This window comes from Siniperca chuatsi, linkage group LG19 (assembly GCF_020085105.1).
Source record: "Siniperca chuatsi isolate FFG_IHB_CAS linkage group LG19, ASM2008510v1, whole genome shotgun sequence".
NCBI classification, from domain to species: Eukaryota; Metazoa; Chordata; class Actinopteri; order Centrarchiformes; family Sinipercidae; genus Siniperca; species Siniperca chuatsi.
Window position 1 is genome coordinate 16,221,278 of NC_058060.1, and position 25,017 is coordinate 16,246,294.

At 41.2% G+C, this 25,017-nt stretch overlaps 1 long non-coding RNA gene across 1 annotated transcript in view; it reads left to right on the top strand.

The window, feature by feature from the left end:
* The window catches only part of LOC122866655, a 66,818-nt gene that overhangs the window by 8,451 nt on the left and 33,350 nt on the right, over positions 1-25,017 (top strand). Inside the window, exon 3 of the long non-coding RNA XR_006375775.1 lies at positions 15,690-15,917. This is a non-coding gene — a long non-coding RNA (uncharacterized LOC122866655). The remainder of the gene's footprint in view (positions 1-15,689; positions 15,918-25,017) is intronic.

Consider the following 25,017-nt stretch of genomic DNA (forward strand, 5'->3'; position numbering starts at 1 on the left):
TGCATGGAATGTACAGGGGTTAACTAAAAAACAGTTTTTAGTAGGGATTGCAATGTCAGTCAGTCGGACGATCTGTCTGTCTATCCATCTGTCCATCACTTTGGACCAGGCTGAAATGTCTCAACCACTATTGAATGGATTGCCATGAAATTTTGTACAGACATCACTCTGATTCTGATTATTTGCAACATTCATGGTCCCCTGAGGATGAAGCCTAATGGGGGATCCCCGGACTTTTCCTCTAGTGCCACCATGAGGCTAACCCATTTGTGGTTTTGAGTGAAATGTGATTCATGCAGTACTTTGGTTTATGACCAAATACTGGCAAAACCAATGACATTCCCATCAGCTTCAAACTAAAACATATGCTGAATATAAAAAACATTATACCTGCTAAACATCAGCATTTTCACTGTGAGCATGTCAGCATTTAGCTCAATGCACCACTGTGCATTACAGAGCTGCTAGCATGGCTGTAGACTCTTTGTCTTCACTATACATGGACATACAGTTAAATACGTTTGTTTTCTCTTTTTCTTCAGAGTTTATTTCTCTTTAAATATGATCCTCCTCTCCTCTCCTCTCCTCTCCTCTCCTCTCTCAGTCATTCGTGTGACTTTTTCATGTCGAACTCCCCTGCTGCTCCACCGTCTCCTCCTTTTGCTGCTGTGGCAGAGCTGGACTTGATGTTCAGTGGTTATGACGCATCTCAGTTGCCCCCCTCTAGGGCAGCCTCCTCCTCTTCTTCTGCACTCCACAATACAGTGTGTGTGTGTGTGTGTGTGTGTGTGTGTGTGTGTGTGTGTGTGTGCGTGCATGTGTGTGTGCGTGCATGTGTCACAGAGAGAGATAGACACAGAGAGTGGTAAACAGACGGACTGGCAGACTGGTCATCTGCTTGTCTGCTTTCAGACTCACCAGATATTGCCTTGCTGTGACTACACTGTGTACTTGCAAGTTTGAATAAAAGAGGGAGATCGCCTCCTGTTATCTGAGAGTGTGTGCTCTGCCTGAGCATGTGGAGGGAGTCACATGTTCTTTGCCGTGCTTTCCAAGCCTGTCTACTCACCTGGTGGTTGCCATGGGAACAGCCAGACAGCGGCAGACTTTGCACCAGCCTCCTCAGGGGATTGTGAGAACAGAGAGGAGGTTTAAGCGAGGAATCTCTCCAGGTCTTTAAAAAAAGCTTTAGGGGAAAACCTCCAAACTTAATGCTTTTTAGGGCTGTTAATTCTACAGGAGTTGTGTATTTTTGAAGATTTCAGCAACTTTGTTTTTTTAATCTATGGTTTTAATAAGGACTCTTTGTTCTGTTTGTTAAACCATAAAGTTTTAAAACACCTTTTAACAATTTGCTTTATATGAATGTCCCACTGTGTGTTGTAGCTGCTGAGGAATTGAAGCTTTTGGGAATTTTAGACAAAGGGAGTAATGTTTGCACACACTAATATATCAGACCTCCCTAATAGTATCATGGCTGCACATCTGAGGTTAAAACACACATGCTTTGTAGTCTCTCAGTATGTCACTGTCTGATCATTTGCATTCCCAAGAGGGAGGAACAGAAACGCTCTGTTGTCCTTTTTTCCTGTGTCCTAAAGACAACCCGCAGCTGGACTGAGGCGCTGAACACTGCTGCAGCACTGAGCACTTGTTCTTGTGGTTTAGGGGATTTTTTTGCCCCTTAATTGTGCCTCCAGTTTATTATGCTGACGCTTGAATAGCAAGATGTTCCCAGCTTTATCGCACCAGTTGCACACTTCTCTCCTTTGTGTTTTGCCAGCTGCCCTGAGAGAAGGGGGGAGAGGTGGCTGCAAGGCTGAATGTGTGTGGTGTACATATATGGTTTATGTTGTGTACTAAACATTATGTATAGTATCTGAATTGATTAGTTGTTTTTTAAAGATATTTTTGGTGTAAGTGGTGTCTCTTATGGTATTGATCTGACAGTCTTGTGTGATGGAGTAGATTTCGGCCACTGTTTTAGGCTCAGTTCTGATCTCTACTATGTCTGGAGGGAAACAAAGTCGGCACCTCTGATCTGTCCTCCTCCTCTTCCCGCCTTTCCTCATACTCCCTCTCTTTGCCTCTGCCTGTTCCTCCCGGTTCCAGCTGCAAGCCCTCGCAGCCAGGGGTGAACCAGGGAGCAGCAGTAGGAATGGGAAGATGATGATGGGAGGGGTAAATAGACAACAGAGAGACAGACAGCGAATGGACACAAACAAATACTCAGACAGAAACAGACAGATGATAAGTGGCTTGAGACAGGACACTCTGTGGTCCGGTACGGCCGAGCCCTCCCCATCCACGCATGTGGGATGACCACAACACAAACATGTGAGGCTCTCCAGCAGTCCCACAGGCTGCTGGGAGACACTTACATAAAGCAGCTCCCGTTCTTACTTAGTTCACTCTCACATGGGGGAGCATGTGAGACAGGCGCTCTCTGTTGCTGCTGCCACTTTCGCTCTTTCCCACCCCTTTGTCTCTCACTCTATCTAGACGGCACCGCGAAACTACTACACAGACACCCAGACCGACACCAAGCGTTTATCATGGCACTCTTGATGCTCTCTGATCAGTCAGTCTGCAGAGGAGAGAGGTTGAATGACCTCGCCACCCTTCCCCCTAAAACTGTGGCTCCTATTCCCCCCTTGCTTTTGCGCCTGACTCCCCTGACCTGTGTGCATGGCTCCTGGTTGAGCCCCCTCCCCCCGGGCCTCATGGAGGATGGCCAGAGGTCAGTGTGTGATGTGCAGCTGTAGGGCGAAGAAGAGAAGGAAGAAGAGGAGGAGGGGTAAAAAGTGCTGACTACATAGGAACGGCCACCCACATGACGTCACGGTCACAGTTTCAGCTCACAGCATTGTGTCTGTGCCAGACTCCCATGCTGCCTCTGTGGTGTAAGCAGCACAGCCTCAGATAAACATTCACAAATAACTGGCTGCCTGGAAGTCAGCCCTGTTTGGGACGTAACACAAAGCTGTATGTAGTACTCGTAGTAGTTTCAAAAAAGGGATTTTGAAGGATTATAAGCAATAGTAAAAAATCACATTAGTAGTTATTGTGTTCACTTGTGAGAGAAATAGACTTACACTGTTATACAGCATTTGTAGGACAGTATCCTAGGGCTGCAACTTATGATTATTTCCATTATCTATTGCTTTTTTGATTAGTTTATTAATCATGTAGTCTATAACGTCAAGAAATAGTGCTTTTAGCAAGTAGGGCTGGGACTGGGCTGGGAGTTTTTTATACTGGTGCAAATAAATACGTTTTTGTACAAATACCAAAGCTATACTTGTTTCAATACTTTAGTTTAAAGAATATAAACATTTTGTTCTACAAAACCCTTTTCCACTTAAAACAATATTTGGCAGTTTTCACTTAAGGCCTGGTCAAAGAGAAAGTGTCTCAGTGAAATTTTATTGGTTATTAAATATTTGGTTCTAGATGTTTGGTGACGTAGTGACACTCACAGGGCTAGTTGGTAAAGTATTACAGTATTATGTACTTCATTTATGCCAAATATGCCAAACATCTCATCAAATCAGTGTTTACTGTTAAGACAAGCACCCACGAAAGATCCTTGTCCAAATAGAGTTAAATACAGATTGAAATTAAAGATTTACTTATTAAAGATTACAGATTAAAGTTATTATTTTGAAATAGCTTCAGGAAATAGCTGATAATAAGTAAACAAAACTAAGAGCCTGACCAAGAACCCACCTTTTAATACTTAATAGTTTTCAATACTTGATGCTAGGGAGACAGTATTCAAAAAAGCATTGAGGTTTCAATACCCAGAGCCCAAGATGACATCCTTAAATTGTGTGTTTTGTCTTGCAAACATTTTAAAACCTCAAGTTATTCAGTTTACAGTGATATAAATCATAAGAAAGGCAGCAAATTCACACATTTGAAAAAAAAAAAAATATTATATCACAATAATAATAATGAATGTTTTAAGTTTTTTTTCTTTTATGTCTTCTTTTTGAAGCAGAAAAAAAATCCATGCCCTTCCAAATCGCATTAAACAATACAATTTTTAGCAACCAAAAATATTGGAGAAACTAGCAGTACTAGAGTCAAGATGAAATGTATTGAAATGACAGGAACATGAGTATGTCTTTCATGCATGTTTCTCATGAGTTACTGCTGTGAAAATGAAAAATATGTGGCCTTAACTGTTATTATAGACCACAGACACAAAGCACTCCTGTTATAGATGGGTTTTTGTCATATTTTGGGTTTGACAAAAGTGTTTGCTCAATGGTAATGCACGCCCCAAAATAGTCAACCAATCGTTTCAGCATTATAGACTCCACTTGCAGCTCTTTGAAGGACTTTGCCCAGTGTTGCTGTCTTCAGGAAGCATTAATAATCCAGACTGAATTAATCCTTCATTCTCTGAAAAAAGCAGTTGCATTGCCTCCTCTCACCTATACAGACACCATGCTATCACCCTCATTTCCTTACTGTGTGAGAAAAGATCCCTCAGATTGTTTCCTATCTGTACACATATTCTGGGCGTGCTTCCCAGTCGGCAGATCGCCCTTGGCGCCGCCAGACGTAGTGAGCTCTGATTCCTCCCTGTCCTTTACCTACTTCCCTGCAGCTCTGCTCCTGTGTGCCACCGCCAGCCTGCAGACTGAGGCTCCCAGGCACAGTACACAGTGAACTAGACGGATTATCTTTGTCGAGGGATGAGATCGAGACAGATCATGGCATAACAGTCCTCACCATCAGTACTCACTCCCTCCAGGGAACCCAACAAAAGTCTCTGATTTATACAGATTATTATCAGCAGAATACGCCGGTTAGCTCATGTGGATGCTCTTAGGAAACAGCTTCAACAAAAGGGTTTATCCCAGGCATCCTATTTAGATGTATGACAAAGATCAGCCACTGATTTGTCTCTGACAAATTCTAGCCATATCACACTGATAATCTAATTTCTGGTTGTCAGACACAAATTGCTGGAACGGGACAAAACTATGAATAGTTAATGAGAAAGTGCAAATTAAAGCATTAACATTCTCTCTGACTCAGAAAACAAACTGTGCATGTGCAGACTCTCTGACCTCAACAGCGTTGGCTTTGTTGTAGATCTTAAACACTGTCAGCATTTTTCTTTTTCTGCTTATTGTCACAACTATCTCAGAGTGAAAACACACTTCCATTGTGGCTGTGATTATTGGCATGTGTTTGCTCTTCAGAAGAAGGGCAGCTTCTGCCTTGGGGTGGTTTAAGTTGAGAGGTCACAACCCCTTCAGGCTCAGTGTGAGGGGAGAGTGGTGACAGGACGTGTGAGGGTTACTCTTGTCTCGTGATCATGATTGTGTCCTTTTTTTGTGCCCTTTCATCTTCGTAAACTGCTTGTCATGCCTTTTAATATGATAGGTCAAGGTAAATTTTGTTTAGTTTAATGATAAAAGAAAGAAAATGTGGTGCTACAGTATGATGCTGTATACTTTAAATTAATGATACCCCTTGGAGTTGATTGAGTCGTGTTGCATGAATCTGACCCAATCTAAATAAAGCACTCTCCCCGGCTTTGGGGCTGATTTGCTAGAGGCGATGACCGGTCGAGATTACCACAATTCTCGGGTTTTGGCAGTTGCAATCTACAGTAGATTTATGTCACGGGTATTAATCATTTGCTTTTTCAGCAGAGGATAATCTTTGGATTGTTGCCATTGAGAATCCATTTCCTGTAGGAGCTGTCAAGAGGAAAGCCCTATTTTAAAGAAATTACAGGCATGCATCCTTATCACTGCCAATCGTGCCCATATTTAATCCCTTTTTTCTCAATTTAAAATGCTTGAGTTGACGCTGTTGTTCTTCAGAATGGAGAAGGGGGTTTTAAGAAAAGAAGAGCGGCCGTAAAGTGACATTGCCATCACCGCTGCTGCTTGTTAGTGAAAAACAGGCTTATGGATGGTTCACAGTGGCAAGGAGTCATGGTGTCGTGGTCATATGGTTGCCCCAGCAACCATGACATCTAAGCAGAGATAGTGATGCATGAAAACTCTAATAGCAGGGGAGCAGTTGCTTGGCGACCTGAACTCAGGGAAGTCATGGGGCAGACGGCCAAAAGTCTTGTGAACAGGGAGCTCAACTGAGGAACGGGGGGATTATTTCCCTCTCTGATTTTAATGTGCCTGATTTTAAGTGTTTTCTCAGACATCAAAACAGGGGTGCATCCTGTTTTGATGTCTGAGAAAACACTTGTGCATCATGCATATAATCTGAGCATCATCGCTTTTATCCACTTATTGTAAGAAATATTACAAGTCCTGTGAAAGTATGTTATTTCAGGACAAATATTTTAATTTTGGTGCACAACAGACACTGTTTGACCTGTATCTAGTGAGTCTAGATTGCTTTTATCATGCACATGTTTCAAAGCTGCCTTTTGACCCAAGTCTTATTTTTCTCTTACTTTCAACCCCCACACGTATTAAAGACGAGAACAGTACCACACTTTGTCCTCCTACAGGTTTTGTCCATGAATTTCAACAAGTAAATACATAACTAAATTAACAAATCTCACAAAATATACTAGTAAAATCAGTAACCTAATGGTTCACTAGATGACTACCATGATCCAGTTAATGAGTTAAAAGTTATGTAACATCTTACAGTACATAGACATACTGACACAGATAAAGACAAATACAAAAGCACAAGACGTGAGCAAAGTCACATGACTTTGAGTAAGACTCAAGTCACATAATGACAAGTCACGTGATGTCCCCAGGCTCAATTGTACAGAATCAAAGAAGCAACTCGACTTCATACCAGTGACTTGTGACTTAACTTGGACTTGACTCTTTTGACTTGAAAGCTTTCCAAATCTAAAGGTTAAAAATGTTGCTGTGTGAGTGTCTGAAGCGGGTTAGTGTGAAGTGAATTAGCTCTTTAATTTTCAGGATAAAATGTTTCATTTACCAATACAGAGCAGATAGATGGAAGATAATGCCAGGGACTATTTGAATACAAATTCTAAACTCTGTTCAACAAAACACTGATTGCAAAGACCAAAACATGCAGGATGATTCACAGATGGAGACGGAACAACTTACAACATTTTTTACATTTTAGGTTGCGCAAAGAACAACATGTTGCTACCATGAAATCCATACAACAGGTTGAATGTTATTGGAATATTAAGTCATTTCTGTGAATCTTCTATTGAATAACCACAACCACCATCTCTCTCATAGTTTCTCTTTCACTTCTCTTTTCTTACATTTGTACCACTGTGGTGTTCCAGCGTTCTTACACTGCAACGTTGTAGCAGTTGTGACAATGTTTTTTCTAAGAGACGGGTCATTTATTTTTTATTTCCAAATAAGTTTGACTAACCTGGGGGTTTGTTTAAAACCTGCATGACCATCTGACTGCTCATTTGTCTTGCCCTGTTTGACTTATTTTTAGCGATACTGCCATGTTCCCAGATCTCAGCAATTCACTTAGTTTGTACAGTATTATCATAACCAGTAGAAATGATGGTATAAACTATGAAAATAAGACACAAGTTGTGATAAACCAGAATTATTCTTAAAATAATATTCATTGACATAACACGGCAACTATTATGATAGTAATCAACCAAAACTAAGACCCAAATTGTATTAAACTGGACTTATTTTTTAATGCCTTAAAGTTTTAACAAGGTTTAAGGTAGTCTAGTTAGTTGGCCTTGCTGTTACTATGACTGTTTTAATGGCATTAAATTTGGTGAAGAACCCATAATGACTTGTTTAGGCCTCAAAACCAAGTCTCATTCCCAAGTCCTTAATTTGGGACTCGACTGGGGACTTCTCTGCCTTGACTTGTAACTTACTTATGACTTGCAGAACACCTGTGCCATTCACACAGAGTGAGGAGGCAGAGGCAGTAGGATTTATAACCTGTGGATGAGCTTCAACGTGTCAAGGCACTAATATTGTGACTCAGGATGAGATCACCCTCACAATGGAGGATGGATGATGAGGTGCTCTTCTCTCTCCCTCTCCCTCTCCCTCTCCCTCTGGTAGAGCGCATGAGTCATACTCTACAGGAAATGTGTGCCATTATGAATGAAGTCTGTCAGATACCCTCACTATTATCAACCTAATTACTGTAGAAAAGGAAATCATGCACACATTCACAAACTCTTTGATGCTTTTGTGATGATGAAAGCGTTAGTCATAGCAGTCAAGAGACACCCAGTGAGCTCTGATTAGAATAGAAAAAAAGTGATGCAAACAGGTGCTTCAGTATGAGCTGAAGTGTTGAAAAAAAAAAGATTAATTCCCCCAGCTGTTACGTATAACACCTTCACTTTCTGACGTCACACTTTTCAAAATAAAACAATGACACCGGACACAAGTTACTCAACATCCCGACCTTGAGGGAACAAGTTATTTGTATCGGGATGAAAATGGCACATGACAGCACATGCTGTTCCCTATATGTGGTAATGGGTAAATAGAGAGAAGTTAAAAAAGGAAACAAGCTGCGCCACTGTGTTAGATTGAGGTACTTGTGTCATCACTATGGCCTCGGGTGAGCCTATTTATAGGAAGTGTTGCCTTTTATATCAATGCCAGCAACAGTGGCCTTTTATCCTCCACAGACAGCATAGCATTAGTTATTGCTTGTTGATGTGGCTGGGACTTAATGACTCACATGCATGTGCTGTGGATGACCATGAAAACATGACCCCATAATAGATTTGAACAAACTTTTTCAACCACTAGATATTTACTGCGATAATTGTAGAGCATCCTAAAATATCAATATTGTATTCCTTTTTTCATTGTTTGTGGCATGCAAAAACAGGTAGGCTTTGATCTTTTTTTCCCCAAAATACCAAAGTTAGAAACTGGAATCATATATCCTAAAACTATTCTTCAAATTTTTGTTCAGCGTTCTTTGACTTTTCAGAACGGTTCTCAGAAATAGAAACAAGCCTCCAGCTATAGAGCCCTTTGCAAATGAAAGGTTTTCCAATGAGTGATTCTGTTTGCCAGAGACCCGTTGGCTTGTTTTCACTCGGAAACATGATAGCCCCCTGGGATACACCACTCAGTCTTCACCACCTAGGGACTTCTCGGGAACAGAGGGTTGCATCTGCAGAACAAACAGCATGTCACCCTTGCTGTCTTACTACCATCCTGCCAACTGTCCTTTCTGCTGGTTACCATGACAGCATGGGGAAAACTCCTGTAACCAAAACATTGCTCCAACTCAAAAATAATTCCTCAATAGCTCGTTGCACAGAACATTGAAAGATCCAATTGTCTCATGTCAAGTGTAAATATCAATCTAAATAAATATGCATTTTGCAAGAATAAAGTTTGTATAGAATTAACTAACCCTTCCTTTTATTCTCAAAGGCAGCAGGTGGGACCATGAGGTGGAGGGCTTTAACCTATAATAACAGACAAAGGTTCAGCTGCTCCTGACCAATTGCTGCAACCTCTCCCTCCCTCACCTACAGTAGCCTCCCCCTTCACCCTATCAGTGGAGAGTTGCACAACACCGCCTGGCTAGAGTGTCAGTCGCCATGGTGATAGAATATGCACTGACAAATATTGTTGGGGGGATTGTACAAGGTTTTTGCACACTGCTAGTGGCTTAGTCTAGGGAAAAGCCTTGACACAGATTGACCAGGGAGCCTCCAAGTCTTGCCAAATATAGGACACGGATCAAGTAGGATTTTTTTTTTTAACATAACGGGCTGATGTCTGAGTAGAGCGAGTGTTTCTTCCTAGTTTGACATTATCCACAGGATCTTAAGAATATATTTTATATGAGAAATAAAATGTAGGAGTGTATGAGGGCACAGAGAATGAGGGTGGGAGGAATCTGTGTGTTTTACTACAAAGACAGTAAAACTGTGTCACCCTGGTGCTGCTGCTGCTACTCAGCTCAGGGTTTATTTCAAGTTCAGGCTGACTTTAGAGGTGCTGACAATCTGACTGTCACCATGACTGACTATGTGGAACTAATGTATGCCTGACCTGAGATTGCTTGTCCTCTGTCTTTGTCTCTGCAGCTTTCTGTCTCTCTCCTTTTCTCTCTCCCTCTCTCTCTGTCATGACTCATATGTGCCTCTGTACGCCCAAACACAGACGGATTCATGACTTGATGATTTCTGGCTACGCCGTGAGTCAGCCTCAGCACATGCCTCCTCCGTAGTGGTGTGGGCTCAGCAAGTGCTGGCCACCTCCCTGCTTTTGTCATCAGTTCTGTGTGTACTTGTGCTTGAATGTTGACTGTTCTGCAGACTCAATTGAAAAAATAGAATCTTGTGAATATTGTAAAATGTTTCAACTTTATATTTGAACAATTAGTTTGTTGTCTCACGTGATTATGGCAACTTATCTACTTATCTTGTACATGGTAGTTTAGTACCTCATACTATATATATATAATATAAGAAAAAGCAATATAATAATTTCAAGCAATATGCACACAATTAAGTATAAAAGGTAAAATAATAAAACTACATTTAAGGGAGAGGATAAGATGAGCCTGAAAATAATAAGAGTGGAGGGGATAAAAATATGATGTAGCAACAACTTATTAGCTGTTAATAAAAGCTATCCCACAAAAATGGGTTTTAAGATAAGATTTAACAAGCCTAAGAGTCTGCAGCCATGCTAGTCGCTCTGTGAGGCTGTACTTTGGCACAGTGGTGCTTTGAGCTAAATGCTAAAGTATGCATGTTAACATGCTCACAATGACAATTCTAACATGCCAATGTTTAGCAGGTATAATGTTTACCATGTTCACCATCTTACTTTAACATGTTAGCATGCTAACCTCTGCTAATTACCACAAAACACAAAGTACAGCTGAGGCTGATGAGAATGGTCATTAGTCATTAGTTTTGTAAGTATTTGGTCATAAACCAAAGTATTGTACAGCTCGAACTTGATGATGGCACTAGATGGAAAGTCAGGTGGTCACCAAAGTTATTAGAATTCATCCTGAGGGGTACATAGCTGTCTGTAAAATTTCATGGTAATCCATTCAATAGTAGGTGAGATATTTCAGTCTGGACCAAAGTGGAGGACTGCCCTCCTGACATTGCCATCCCCAGAGCCACACTACTACTATGGCTAAAAATAGTCTTATTGTAAATTTAATGTATTAAATTGATATAGCCATAATTATACAATTATACAAAATACACAAATATTAATCTATAAAAGTTCTAAAGTATACATTTGATAACTTATATGTGTATTTCTACGTCTGTGTTGTGTATGTGTAAATATATGAGCATGTATATGTGTGTTTGTGTGCACTCTGTGCTGTGTCTCAGTTTGTGTGACTAGACAAGAAATAGAGATGGAAACTTTTTGACCTGTTGTTCAACCAATCAGCTCTCGGCTTTTTTCCTGGTGGGTGTTTCATGGTTGAGTCAGATGTTCCTAAGTCTGACTTCAAACATGATGTTTTTATAGGAACTGCTCAGCAACTAACAAAACACCTTAGATTTTGTACAGAGGACTGAGAAGGCTCTGTTTTTGTAGTGTATAAATAGATATTGTATCATTTGCATTTCACAAAACGAGACAAACCCATTCATGATTCACCTCAACTCAGCCTTGTCACATACAAGAAGTCACAACCATTTAGATTCAAACAGCATAAACAAACATTAATGCATACCCTGGGACCTGCAGTGACCATTATACTGTGTGTGTGTGTGTGTGTGTGTGTGTGTGTGTGCGTAACCCTGGGGCAGGCCTGCACTCCATGCTGGCGGCAGGTCGGGCAGATTGTTACGTGGCTGGAGCTCAGAGGTCAGAGCTTGGTAAGCCAGTGGTATCAGGCTGCAGCCGGGTGTGACGTACAAAGCACACACACACACACTTTAGCCTGCACCGACACACTTGCACACTACGCTACACTACGTACACTGAGATCAGGGTTATCTAGTTAATGAATGTCAAAACCAGCCCTGTAACAGCCTGCTCGCTGTATTCAGAGCCTTTTTGGCCAGTTTATCTTAAATACACATACAGTCGATCATCAGCAGCATGTTTGTGCGTGTGTGCGTGTGTGTGTGTGTGTGTGTGTGTGGGGGGGGGGGGGTTGTCAAGGCCCCACTACTCTTAGATTGCTGTGTTTGCTGATGAAAGCAAAACGGACTGATCTGGCACATTTGCATGTTGCTGAATATGACGCAACAGAAGAAAAGACAGATTGTTTTTCCATTGAAAGCAGGCTATTTCACTCTGCCTCACATCAAACATATTCGTCACTCAGCGACTAGAAGTATGTTACTATTACAAACTAAAGAATTACAATTGGTACTGTACAGAATCAGAGTAACCACTGAAACTATATTTGAACCAATGCTCTTTTTTGTCAGGCTGTGTTCTGTGTCCCAAAGGCCCTTTTTGGTGCATTTTATTTGAAAATTTATTTTATTATTTTTTCTAAATATGGATGGAAATCTGATGTAAAAAAATCCATAAGCTAAAAACTCGCAAATCGCAATCAAGTCCCAAGTCATAAACTTTGGGTGGTGAGGACTAAAAGAGTAATAATAATAATCTAATAATAATTTTAAACAACTGACATGCAATTTCACAATGTAATCACTATCAGAGTAATGGTTACTTTTACATGAAATTAACATAAATCTTAAATGCTTCATAAAATATGTGATTTCATCTTTCCATAACTTGTTTTATAGTAAACATGGATAGCCTTGACAACAACCCTTTAGTATAGAGCAAAAACTGTAGTGCAAACTAGCACTTATCATAGAATTACAGAAATAAAATAAGCAATGCAATGGATTTAGGGACAATTGTGTGATTCTCTTTCATACTGTACTTAAAAGTTGTCTCCACATCAAGAGCCAAGGTTCCTGATTTCATAATCATCTTTCAAGTACCACCGTGGGAGGTGAAACAATGCTTTGATTGCATAAGATTTCTCCTAGCATTGCCGCAGTAAATCAGGTCTCCCTGAGCTGATGTAAAATATTAGTGTGCCATTACCCAAATGGTGCTGTTACCTCAATGAAGCAGTAGAAGTGAAGATCACATTTTTATGAAGAGCAGGCACTAAAGACTAACCCTGGCGTCGCAAATAAAATAAGTTTATGGTCGCCTGTAGATGGGCTCATCAAATATGGTCTACGTGTATTATTCATAAGATAACTGCTTGTGAAAGGTATTGCAATCTTGTGGTTCATAAATCTGCACATACTGTCTGAATGCTGATGACTGCCCTGTTTAAAACTCTATGGGCTGTGTGATTTATTGACTCATCATGTGCTGTCTGTGGCCCCACACCTGCCTGGGGTATTGTCATGTCTGTTCCTTCAGTTTATGGTTTTCCTATGTCTTGCTATTCCCCCCCCCCCAGACTGGCCTCTACACAAAGGCATTATTCAAGCCCTTCTCCTCAAGTAGACCAGCTCTTTCCCCAGCCGCTCGGCTCCTACCAGAGAGCTTTTAGGCTTCTCTAGCTCGCTCCCTCCCAATTAACTGATCACAGAGAGGTGGGTCAGGGGTCAGGCTCCAGGGGAAAGGTCGCCCGTCTCCACCAAGGGCCATTCCACCTTTTCAATAAGCCCTGTCATGTGGGAAAGAGGCTGGTTTCCTAAGTTGATTATTTGATGAAGGACAACTGGCTTCTATTGGATTTACAGACCTAAGAAAAAACAGCATGTAAAGATGTTCTTATAGCTGTTAAATAACAGCTTTGAAACATGCCAGGTATGTTGATGTCGGCTCTAGGGCTGCAAATAACAACTATTTTCATTATCAAGTAATCTTGATGGTTTTTGATCAATCAATGAATCATTTGGTCTATAAAATGTCATCAAATGGTGAAAGTTTCCATCACAATTCTTTCCAAAACCCCCAAGATATTCAGTTTACAATGGAAGCACCAGTCGGCTCCACACATCATATTGCTTTGGACCTACAACTATTTCCACATTCAGAGCATCAGCCTCTGTCTATTTGGAAACTTGTTGATAAATTGTGATGTGCTAGAGGCATGCTGTGATGTACAGACAGCCCAGGCAAGCTTATTGTGTCAGTCACTCTGTCTCCCTGGAGCAGGTCTGGTATGTAAGCAACGAGTTGCCACCCACACGATTGGAGAAATATGCTCATCATGACCTCTCCTTAAGCCTGTGGAATGTGTGAATCACACAAACGCAAAAGAATGTGCACCTACACCCCTGGACACAAACACAAAAGACACACCAAAGAAAAATACTCAAACAAAAATAATTGACAAAAACAATCTCACCACAAAATCCACTCAGTAGAGCTTTGTGGAGCACTTTAAGGACTTGTCATCCATGTTGGCTTAACATTTTTGATTGAAAGTTTGTTCTTGACCTTTGAAACAATTGCTGCTAAAAACAATATCACCACAATGTCAAGAATGAACTTTCAAACACAACAAAAATAATAGTTTTATTCAGTCTTTATGTATTTGTGTGAATATTATAATATGAATATTATAATATGAATAGAATAATATGTATGTTTGTGTGTTTGACGTCTTACAGTAATTAGTCACAATCTTTACAACATTTCCATTCCACTGATTTTATGAGCATTTTAAATTTGAGGTAAAAACAACCCAAGTGGAAACATGAGAAATAATACTATTTAATATAATAAAAATACATTTAAAATTACGCTACATTTTTTAGGTTCGCTAAGGTGGGAAAGTTGGCTTGTCGAAAACATAAATAGAAAAATGTTATGGTACCTGCCTCTGCTTCTTCTACTGTAGACAAAGCAGACAAGTTAGGCTCACAGTTAAATGCCTCCAGTTTAACAGAAAGCTCAAAAAATAAAGAATAAAAAGAATGTAGGTGTTAATAAGTGTCAAGGGTGTAACGTCCCAGGTTGGAGTCCAGATGGGGGTCCTTGTGTAGCTCATAAAAACCACCCCAGGGTGGATCAAAAGAGATAAACTCATTCATTAAAAAAGACAAATTCCATTTCAGTCGGAGACAACAAATTGACCATTAATAGCCAATAGTTATATAGTTAGATTTGATGGAAGAGGCTCTGCTCTTTGAGGGAGCCCTCGAGGATTTGGAAGGAACTATTCACCTTCGTAATATATTTATTACATAAACATAATACATCAACAAAACCAAAAACTTAGGTGAGGTATGCAATTCTGGAGAAATCCCATACCATACAAATTCCATGATATAGAGCGAACAATGACATAGCAAGTAATGTAACTAATTTAGCTAGGTTGTGGGTTAGCAAACTGCCCCTACACTTGCTGCTGCAAAGCTAACAGCCAGAGAGGACGAGACGTTTTCCCAGCCAGCAAACCAGCTCCAGACAGCGATACTCACAACTCTCCTGCTACTATAGCTAACATCACAACAACAGCACATCTTGGCAAACTAGAGAGTAAGCTGAATGTCTGTGGGCAAGTCATTTAATGTTACCTGACACACAAATCATGGCTGGAATGGCTGGAATAGTGTTGTGTGAAGCTAATTAGCTACTGTAAATGCGACTTTATTGCTAAAACATTTGAATAGAAATGACTAATGATATAGCAGGTAAGAGGAAAGAAACCTGTGACAGGTTTCATTCATTATTTTGGTTTCCATATGAGTCAAACAGGATATTTGTTCTTATTTCTTTTTCCTCTCTGTTTTTACCTCTGAACAGAAGCATGCTGCACCTGAGGATTTGACATTATCAGTTGAGCTGCATCACTGCACCCACAGGACCACGGACCACAAAGTAGTAACCACTAATGCTGAACAGATGTTCATCAGCTGCTGAAATGGCATGAACTCTTCCTGCATGGTGGCTGGTTTCATTGGGGCTTTAGCTGCATTAAGGCGTCACTGCAGTTTATTCGCTTGCTGCAGTATAAAATCACATGATAACAAGGTAAATGGTCATGACCTAATTTCAATGCCTGGTTCCACAGCAGGGGAGATTTTGTAACATGTGAAACTAATTCTAAAACAGGCTATGTGTGTGTGATGGGTATTAGTACCAGGCTACTGTTTTTAATGTGTCTGTGATTTGACTGAGATCTGGTAACTGATTCTCTTCTTGCTCTCGAATGGCAAAGTAGAAGTGCTTCTGTGACCCACAAAGAGATTGAGGAGGATTGAGGGAGCTGCATGGAGTTCCTGTGACTAACCCGGCTACACAGATGGACCATGTGGGAGGACAAGGGCAACAGATTTCTGAAAATAAAAAGAGAAAGAGAGATTGGGTTTACTCAGAATTGACATTAACTCCTGTTTTCTTTTCTCTGACGCGGGCAGCAATTTAGTATGAGGGTCAGACGAACTGGAAGCCTTTATCTGGCTGGACAGCAGTTTGGAACCTGCATTACCATATCATTAGCATTTTTCACAGGGGATATGATTTATCAGACCATACAGCAATCAGTGAGGGGGAGAGAGGAAACCTTAATCAGCCAGAGGATAGGAGGACATATGGTTGGCTGATTAGACCAGCATTCACCTGCTGACTGAGATCCACATCCTGAATTAAGATGCCTTGGTCCCAGCAGGAGGGATGGCATCCAGAGGAGCTAAATGCAACCGTTAAGACATGTATCTCCTTAGCAAGATCAAAATCCTGCTTATAATTCAGGGTCATACGGTACGAAGGAGACAGCTCAGATGCGCACCATAACAGAAATGTAATTCACTGCAGCTAGTTTATACAATGTGTATGTTTTTTACACAACATGCTTGTTATGGTATGTTTATGGGTCAGTAGACCCAATCCTGTGTGTTGAGAGCGGCTGTCCTATCCAGATCCATTTGACTGATTTAACACGGGTCATTTACTGAGAAGTAGTAGCTCAGACCTGAATTACTTTCTTTTGTAAGAGCTTACATGTGGCTTTAATAATAACTGTTCCTTCTTCCTGTCCCTTTAAAAGCAAGACTATGTCACTTTATAAAATAACATATTCTTCCTCTTAGAAATGAAACTTATAAGCAATAAAACGCACCGTTGCTCAATTCAATGCACTCAAAGGCTTTGCTGTTACAGCTTTACTTTGTCTGGTATGACTAGGGTTGCCACCTTCAATATTGAAAAATAAGAGGCACCTTGCCAGTGGCCCCATGTCTGGGGGACACAAATGAAGCGGGGGGTCTGGGGGTCCTCCTTCATGAGATTTTGAGTGTCAGACACTTCGTTTCCTGCATTCTGGTGAATTTATATGCACCAGTTTCAAAGACCTCTCTACTACTCTCAACAACTCTCAACTCTCTACTACACTCTCAATTTAAATTTCTCTCTCTCACACACACACACACACACACACACACACACATGCTCGTACCCATGGAGGGGGTGTGTCTTCTGCTTACATCCTCAGAGAACTGTCAACTTGTTTATCTGTGAGAATGGCACATCTAGCTAACTATCACGTGATAACTCTAAACACAGTACGATCAAATAACGACACATTAGCCAACAACAACTTACCATATCTGGGGAAGTCAGCGGTATCATGAATTGAGTGATTCCACTCTGCGTCCTGTGCCCTAGCGCTGCTCAGACGTGGTAGTCCCCTACTGAATGTTGCTTCAGGTTGGACAGTCCACCATGGGCGACTGATACTCTATGACAAACTGTACAGTTTGCCTTGTACTCATTCCCTCTGACAGGACTGACCCACTCGTGATCCGTCTGCCATTCAGATCTGTATTTGGACAGCCTCTTTCTTTTTATGAGCGGACTTGAGCTGGAGGCATTCGCCTTCATTTTTAAAAAAACAGGGCAACGATGACAGACAACAGACAACTTGCCTGTCATTCTAGGTGTCATCCTGGAAATCTGATCCAATACTTCTCCAATATGTCTCATGAAACTCTTTTGGTTTTATCATTTCTCATGTCATTCCAAGCATGTGAAAACATAGGCTAGTGTATGCATTAAAGTAAGGTGTGCACGGAAATATGGGACAAATTGCGCCCTGTATTGATTCAGTAAGGAATAGTGCATTATATTTTTCAATATGGGACGATGTGGCAAACCTAGGTATGACTGGTAGCTTAAGGTGGCTAATGTTAGTTAATGTTAGCTAGCATTTAGAGTGATATTACTGAGCAACTGACATTCCTGAGTTACTTCACTGACTTTATGACTCTTCTCTAATTCTGCTTCTGTTACACTCATTGACTGTATACAAAGAACGGACAACATGACAGCTTCCCAAAAGTGAAGCCAAAACATCTTGATCCTCCCTGGTGGTTGGCTGCAGTATATGTCATAAACCCCGCCCCCTCCATGTTAGTGGATGGGCCAAACTAAAAAATATGTCAAAAGTACCCATGAAAATATATTTTTCCCCAAAGATGGTTTCTGTCATTTTAGGTAGTTCTTATCATGCTGATGTATGTTCAAGTGTTCATTTTTCTGATAAGTTTGGTTCTAATTAGTTATTTGATGCTATAAAAACCAGGTTTCACGTCATGATTGACAGTTGAACCCTGCTCATGATTGAGTCAGCCAGGTGCACGCTCACGCCTACAGAGTGCAAGCGCAAGCAACAGGATGCTGACTGCAGTTAACTTAACGGCCATCTGTGTCATAAATAACAAGGATTTTCTGAAAACTCTACACAGTACCTTTAATGTGTGCTATATCCTGCCTGAGAATCCTAAATACTAAATAAAGTCCTTGCACTTGTTTTACTAATTGTCAATTGACTATAAGCCCATGGGGTGTGTAGTATGGTTAATTTTTGTGATTTGTGTATGAGTTTTGGCTAATCCAGTGAATTATACACCTAAAATGTGTATGATTTTTTATATTTTTGCCCGTTTTTGACTAATCTGGTGAATTATAAACATAAAAATATCCAATATAGCCATAAAGAAGTGCTGATTATTGATTTGCAGCATTGCCCACAGTGGTCTAATAAAACTAGAGATATTAAAGGCATAACTATCTTGGTAAAAATTAGTATAGCAAGTAAATCGTCATGTCACCTACCTCTAATTATCACTCTCAATCTGTTTTGGGAGCAGGATTCTTAGCTTCTCTGATGAGAGCCAGTGTCCTCATCTCCTCCCTCACACTGACCCTTCCTCTACAAGGCCTCCTCACATTCAGAGTTACATTCCCTTAAGAGGACATGCCATCACTACTTATTACACACACAGGGAAACGCAGGGGAAATTAAGTAGGCCACGCTGGCATTATCTGTTTTTCATGCCGTGAAGTTGGTTCAGAGCAAAGCCGACAAGGGCTGCATGTCCGGTGGGGGATGTCAGAGGTGGTAAATAGACAGTGGCATGTCTTAATGTATACTGAGCTGAGGAATGATACTCTGTATTAAAAATCTTGCTGCACACAAGTAGGGCCACCTCTGAGTGCTGCGTGCAGCTGATTTGTTGAGATGTTTCATATTTAACACAAAAAGTTATTCATTTGTATCTATTGGTCCTTTGAGGTTTATATTCATCTGTGTACTTTGAAATTCTGACAAGCATTTCCTCTTCATGAGCTTCCTAATATTTCTGTATTTGGAGTGGATTTATTATAAATTAGGGCAGCTGGGGAATACCTTCAGTATGCTGATGTTCAGGTATGGTGAGAGCTGTCCAAGATAACAATCGGTCACCAGATGGTCCACTGACCTCCCCATATGTGATTAGGCTTTTTAGTAGAGGCTTTCAGAAGATCTCTCATTTACTGCTTATTGTACTATCCACGGCTCAATGTATTAGAGTGATGCTCTGGCACAGATTCGTCCTGCTGCATGACGCAGTGCATGCATCTGTTCTTTAGCATATGTCTGAAAAAAATTAGCTACTCTAGCATAACAAAGGAAACCTGAAAAAGATATCAGTAATGTATGTTTCTTGTGTATCAGCTGACCTTGTAGTGGGAGTCGTCAAACTAAATTTGTCACTCAAATAAATAATACATTTGTAAAATATTGGAGGGAATTTCACAGAGGAAGGGACAGTCTTTTGTCTCATAATCCTGATAATCTTTGTGAAATCCCTCAGCATCGACTTGGATTAAGTATTAAACTGAAGATCCAGCCGGCCATTATTAAATGTTAAAGGGGCATAAGCCTAATTATTTGAAGAAGTCCACTCCTGGGATAGTCCTGGGTGAGAAGCCTTCCTGCTGGCAGATACGCGACCACCAAGCAAGAACGCCTGTGCAACTCAGCCTCTTTTAGCCTCTTCCAGGGCTCTTTTCCCAGGGTTCAATTATTCAACAAGCACCAGCTTGATTCAGGGATTGTGTGACTAAATGTTACTTTTGTTGCTCTCTGCTGCTGTACATGCTTATACACACAGCTATTTTGTCAAGCCCTATAAAATACATGACTCATCTAGCGAGTACAGACATTTGTCACAAAAGTGTCACTGCGTCAGACTGGTGGAACATGGTTAAATGAGCAATTGAGTCCGTGTCTGTCATGTGTGGGTCAGTCACAGTGTCTGCCTGCCTGGTTATTCATAGTGAACACAACTAAGAGTAAAAAGTGTTATACCCTCACTGTCTCACACACTGTACAATTCTCACTGTTAATGTGACGCCACAGCCCTTCTTTGCATGATCTAAAATCCTCTCACATCCCTTGTTTCCAGGGAAAACTCCCGGACAAGAGTGATACAAAAATGTCATACAATCTCCTTTTTTTCCATTATAACATAGATACAGTGGTGCATTCATCAGGCTACACTCAGTGCTAATTTCTCTGTAGGCAACGTGCTCCATTTCACTCTCTGTGTCTGCCTTTAAAAAGACTACCTCCCCCCTCCGCCCTCTCCCACACCACCCCCACACACCGCACCCCCCTTCCATCTCCTCTACTTCCTCCTGTTCAGCAAAATGCTGATATGTGCGTAAGAGTGCTTATTTTTCTCATCCATTACCAGATTAATTAAAGTGTGGCTGTTGCCAATGCCCAGACGGATCCTCAATACTTCAAATGAGCTTAATCACCATGCACTCCCTAATCTCGTGCTAATTTAAAGAATTGCCTGGAACATACTGATGACTGGACTCTCCCAATTTTCTACCAGAAAGCTTTATCTGGAAAATTCCCTGCGCTGACTAGTTCCGCTCTGGCACCATCAGCCACTCTACTGTATTTCATGTCGAGTAGAGCTATTTGACAGGGCTTTTTCGTTTGGATACGGTGCTTAAAGATTTCACTGTGTTCTGTGACATGTAATGCTCCCTGTGCATGGGGATAGGCTTGTGTTCTGGGGAGATAGTGCATTGCGCGCTGCCTTCTAAGACGCAGTGTGGTGTGTGTGCGCACTAAGGCAGGCATTCTTGTAGCTCTTTGTTGTCCACATGTCATGATGGATTTGGTCATTGCCGGCAGTGAGTGAGGCTGACACGAGAGCATGCAGTATGCCTTCAGGAAAACACAAGCTCAGCCTATTGTGCCTATTTCACAGCACTCATTCCCCGCTGCAGTATCTCACTGTCTAATATGCAGTGGGCTCACTGTAGAATAATGCAGATTTAATCAAAACCTGCATGCTTAAATCATATTACTCCTCAAGTGATATGCCATTTTCATCCTCCTTCATTCATTTTGATTAATTGGTGCTTTATCTCCTCATTAATCGTTTACCATTGTGTGTTATTTAGTATTCCCATGGCTAAATAATCTAAATGGGTGCTTATTCAAATGCATATAATGCTTCCAGGCTAATTTATGAGCTAATTCCAGAGGGGGACACGTGTGCCGAACTGATATCTTTGAGACCATAAAATAAGTTAATAAATATATTATTAATTGATAAATGACTTTGGATTGCTTAGCATATTTTCCAGTAAATATAAAAATACATGAAATGTTACAATATTGAACGGTTTGTATCCAGGTGTTAGACTAAGCATAGCTTTTCCCGTGCCTTCATACCTGGAGAATGGCAGCTGATGCCCGCTGTGCCCTGGGGTCTCAGCGCCCTGACCCACAGTCCTCTGCTACTGTGTTACACCGAGTCCACAGAGAGAGCTACTAATCCTCTCCATACTCCCAAATCAGCCAGTTCATATTTGCATAAAGATATCAAAGAGACTGAAGGGGAGCAGCACAGGGCTTAGGATATATACACTGCAATATGCTTCTCGTCTCTGCCTGCTTAACAATTTCCTTCTTCTCACCTGTTTCTCCTTCATTTTTTGTCCAGTTTCTAAAAAGTCAGTGGAGGTCCCTGGAGTCCTTTCTGAGGGTGTGCTTGTAGAACAACGTGAGGATAGATTTGTTTAAAGTGGCAAATTGCCTGATTCATCAGCAAGGACAAAACCCCTATTGATGCCATCCATCTCTGACAATTGAAAAGCCCCCCCAAATAAATCATTCATCCTGCTGTCAGTTAATGTAACGTGCAAACAACATGCATGCACAAGACACTTAATGGATCCTCGATAGGGAGAAATAGCTGGGAATCAATCCATCCATGTGTGTGTGTGTGTGTGTGTGTGGCATGGGGGGCATTGGCCTTGTCTTTGGTTTATGCATGGCTGACCGTGTTCAGGCCTAAGGGCAGTGCAAGAGAGAGAGTGGGGTCACATTCTGCTGCTGCTGGGTGGAAGCCCACTGGTTTGCCCCTGCCGAGCTGCAAACACCCCACGGCTTATGCAGGGGGACAGGAGTATGTGTGCCGCACCCCCACCCCCCCTCCAGCACCATCTGCTACCCCACTACTGAGCCACCCAGGACAGAGCCGGAGGAGGGGCAGCTGGGGATGCTGCAGGGGAGGAAGAACTTAAAGTAGCCTCAGTGCTGGCTCTCTCCTTCAAATGTATCCTGCAGGATTCTGTTCAAAAAGATGTGCTCAGACCTGTGCACAAAACCCAGAGCAGTGCGTTTGCAATATTGGACATTAGATCCTGATTAACACAATGTGGAAAATGTAATGGGCTGTGTAGACTCCTGCTGAGATCGGGATAGAATTACTAAGGAAGGGCCAACACAATGTAATCCTGCTTTCACAATACAGCTGTGCACTGGTCCTTTACAGCAGCCACTGGGGGAGGCACTGATGATTGTTCATTAGCGAACTCAGTGGGAGTTTGTACTCAACCAACCTACTGAAGATCCTGGATTAGACTTTCCTCTTGCCTGCAGCCAAACCTGACGCACATTCAGTAGTGAAACCAGAGACGCAATATCAACTTGATGTTGTGATATAGTAGTGAAAAGGAAACTTGTCTTTATTTTGTTTGTAAACAAAGGAGTGTTTATTTCATGGCGTGCGAGCACAGTTGGTTCATTTTTTTCACAGTTGCATGTGTGAGTGCGTCTGTGAGCACACGCAGCTCATGAGCAGAGCCTAAAGTCATTAATGTTAATGTGTGTGTGCATCCCTCACTATTCCCTGCGCGACTCTATATATAGGGCTGTAATGATAGCCAGCTCGGGGAGATGAGAGAAGTGAATTAATAAGCCTCGGTAGAAGATCTCTGCACTGTCTCTAGACAATGCCGAGGCTCTCTGTGGAAAAGAAGCAGAGATGAGATGTTAAGAGACTTTTTTTTCCTCATTTCTTTTTCTGCTTTTCCACTGAACGCTGAAAATGAATTGAATTCTGGTGGAGGCACAAATGGTTCCATTTTTGTTGGGAATTAATTTCTGTCTCAGACCCATCTTGATGTTCTGAGCCTGGGGAGCAGTGTAGCATGGGTCACATTATGATGAAAGGGGTTATAGGGTTAAACTAAGGATTAAGTTGTATTCTCAACCATAAGAGAATTTAAAGTATCTGGTAAAGCAGAGCCAAACAGCAGCAACAGTGGCTAACAACTTTGTTTTCATACTATTATTACTATAAAATACAGAAGAAAAGGAGGCAAAAATTAAATAATTAGCTGTATAAGTATGACCAAAATTAGGGAATTTGTTAAAGGATGAAGTGGCAGCAGCTCCAAGCAGTATCAAAGGTACAGACAATATTTTCTCTCTGTCCCGGTGTTACCTTCAGTCAGTGTGATTTGAGGACAGGACCCCTCCCCTTGTTTCTGCTCCTGTGATGCTAAGCCAGATGAGCCAACGTCCAACCATAGAGGGTGAGCCGAGGATAAGATGCCCTAGTTGCTAGGAGTGAATGACTGTCTCCATCTCCCCCGGGAGAGTGTATGTGTAGTGTGTGAGGTGAGGACAACGTGCAGCTCTCTGGTTCCCAGAGCTTTATGACATGCTGCGTATTGCCCCTCGAGCTGCAGCAGTTACTGTCCAGCTTCCAGTGATCTTGCAACTGGGTGGCAAATTTGTAGTCTCCCTGTTAGCAACATCATATCCCCCAGATACGTGCATGTGGGTGGCTGCCGAACTTTTTTGGTTCATATGAATGTTTGTTGACAGTATCATCACGAGACATTGTTATTTTAATTTCAGTGCAAAGTCACTGCATGAAAACATAAACAATAAAATGATTGGTGATGATATAAAAAGGCATTTTGTGTAACAGAGCTATTAAGGACAGCTATGGGCGGATTCACCCTCCCTGAACTTTGGTCAGCTGTAACTAGTGGTCACAGGTTTCCATTAAAATGTAATGAAGTTGTGCCAATGACCTTTTCCTACACAGCCTTGTACAATATTTGCCAAATCATCACAAACTCTGAAGTACGGATGAAATGCTGAAAACATAAATAATGTAAACAGTGCTTTTCTCCATCACAAATTAGATTATCTAACAATTTTTCGAATTGGGCATGCCGTGGTTGGGTTAATTTAAGGCTGTGGTCAAAAAGGAAAAATCTTAACGAAACAGTACAACTTCACTCACAAGGTAAATCAAGGCAAAGCAAGTTTATTTGTATAGCATCTTTTAACAACAAGGCAATTTAAAGCGCTTCACATCAGCATTCAAAGGCACATGCAAATAGGATTTTAACAAATAAAACAGAAGATACAAATAAGCTAAAATCGAATGAAACAGAATAATCAGAAATGTAAAAATTACAGTGCAGTTAAGGTGCAATGCATGATTTAAATAAATAGTTCCAAATGTAACTGAATAAAAGA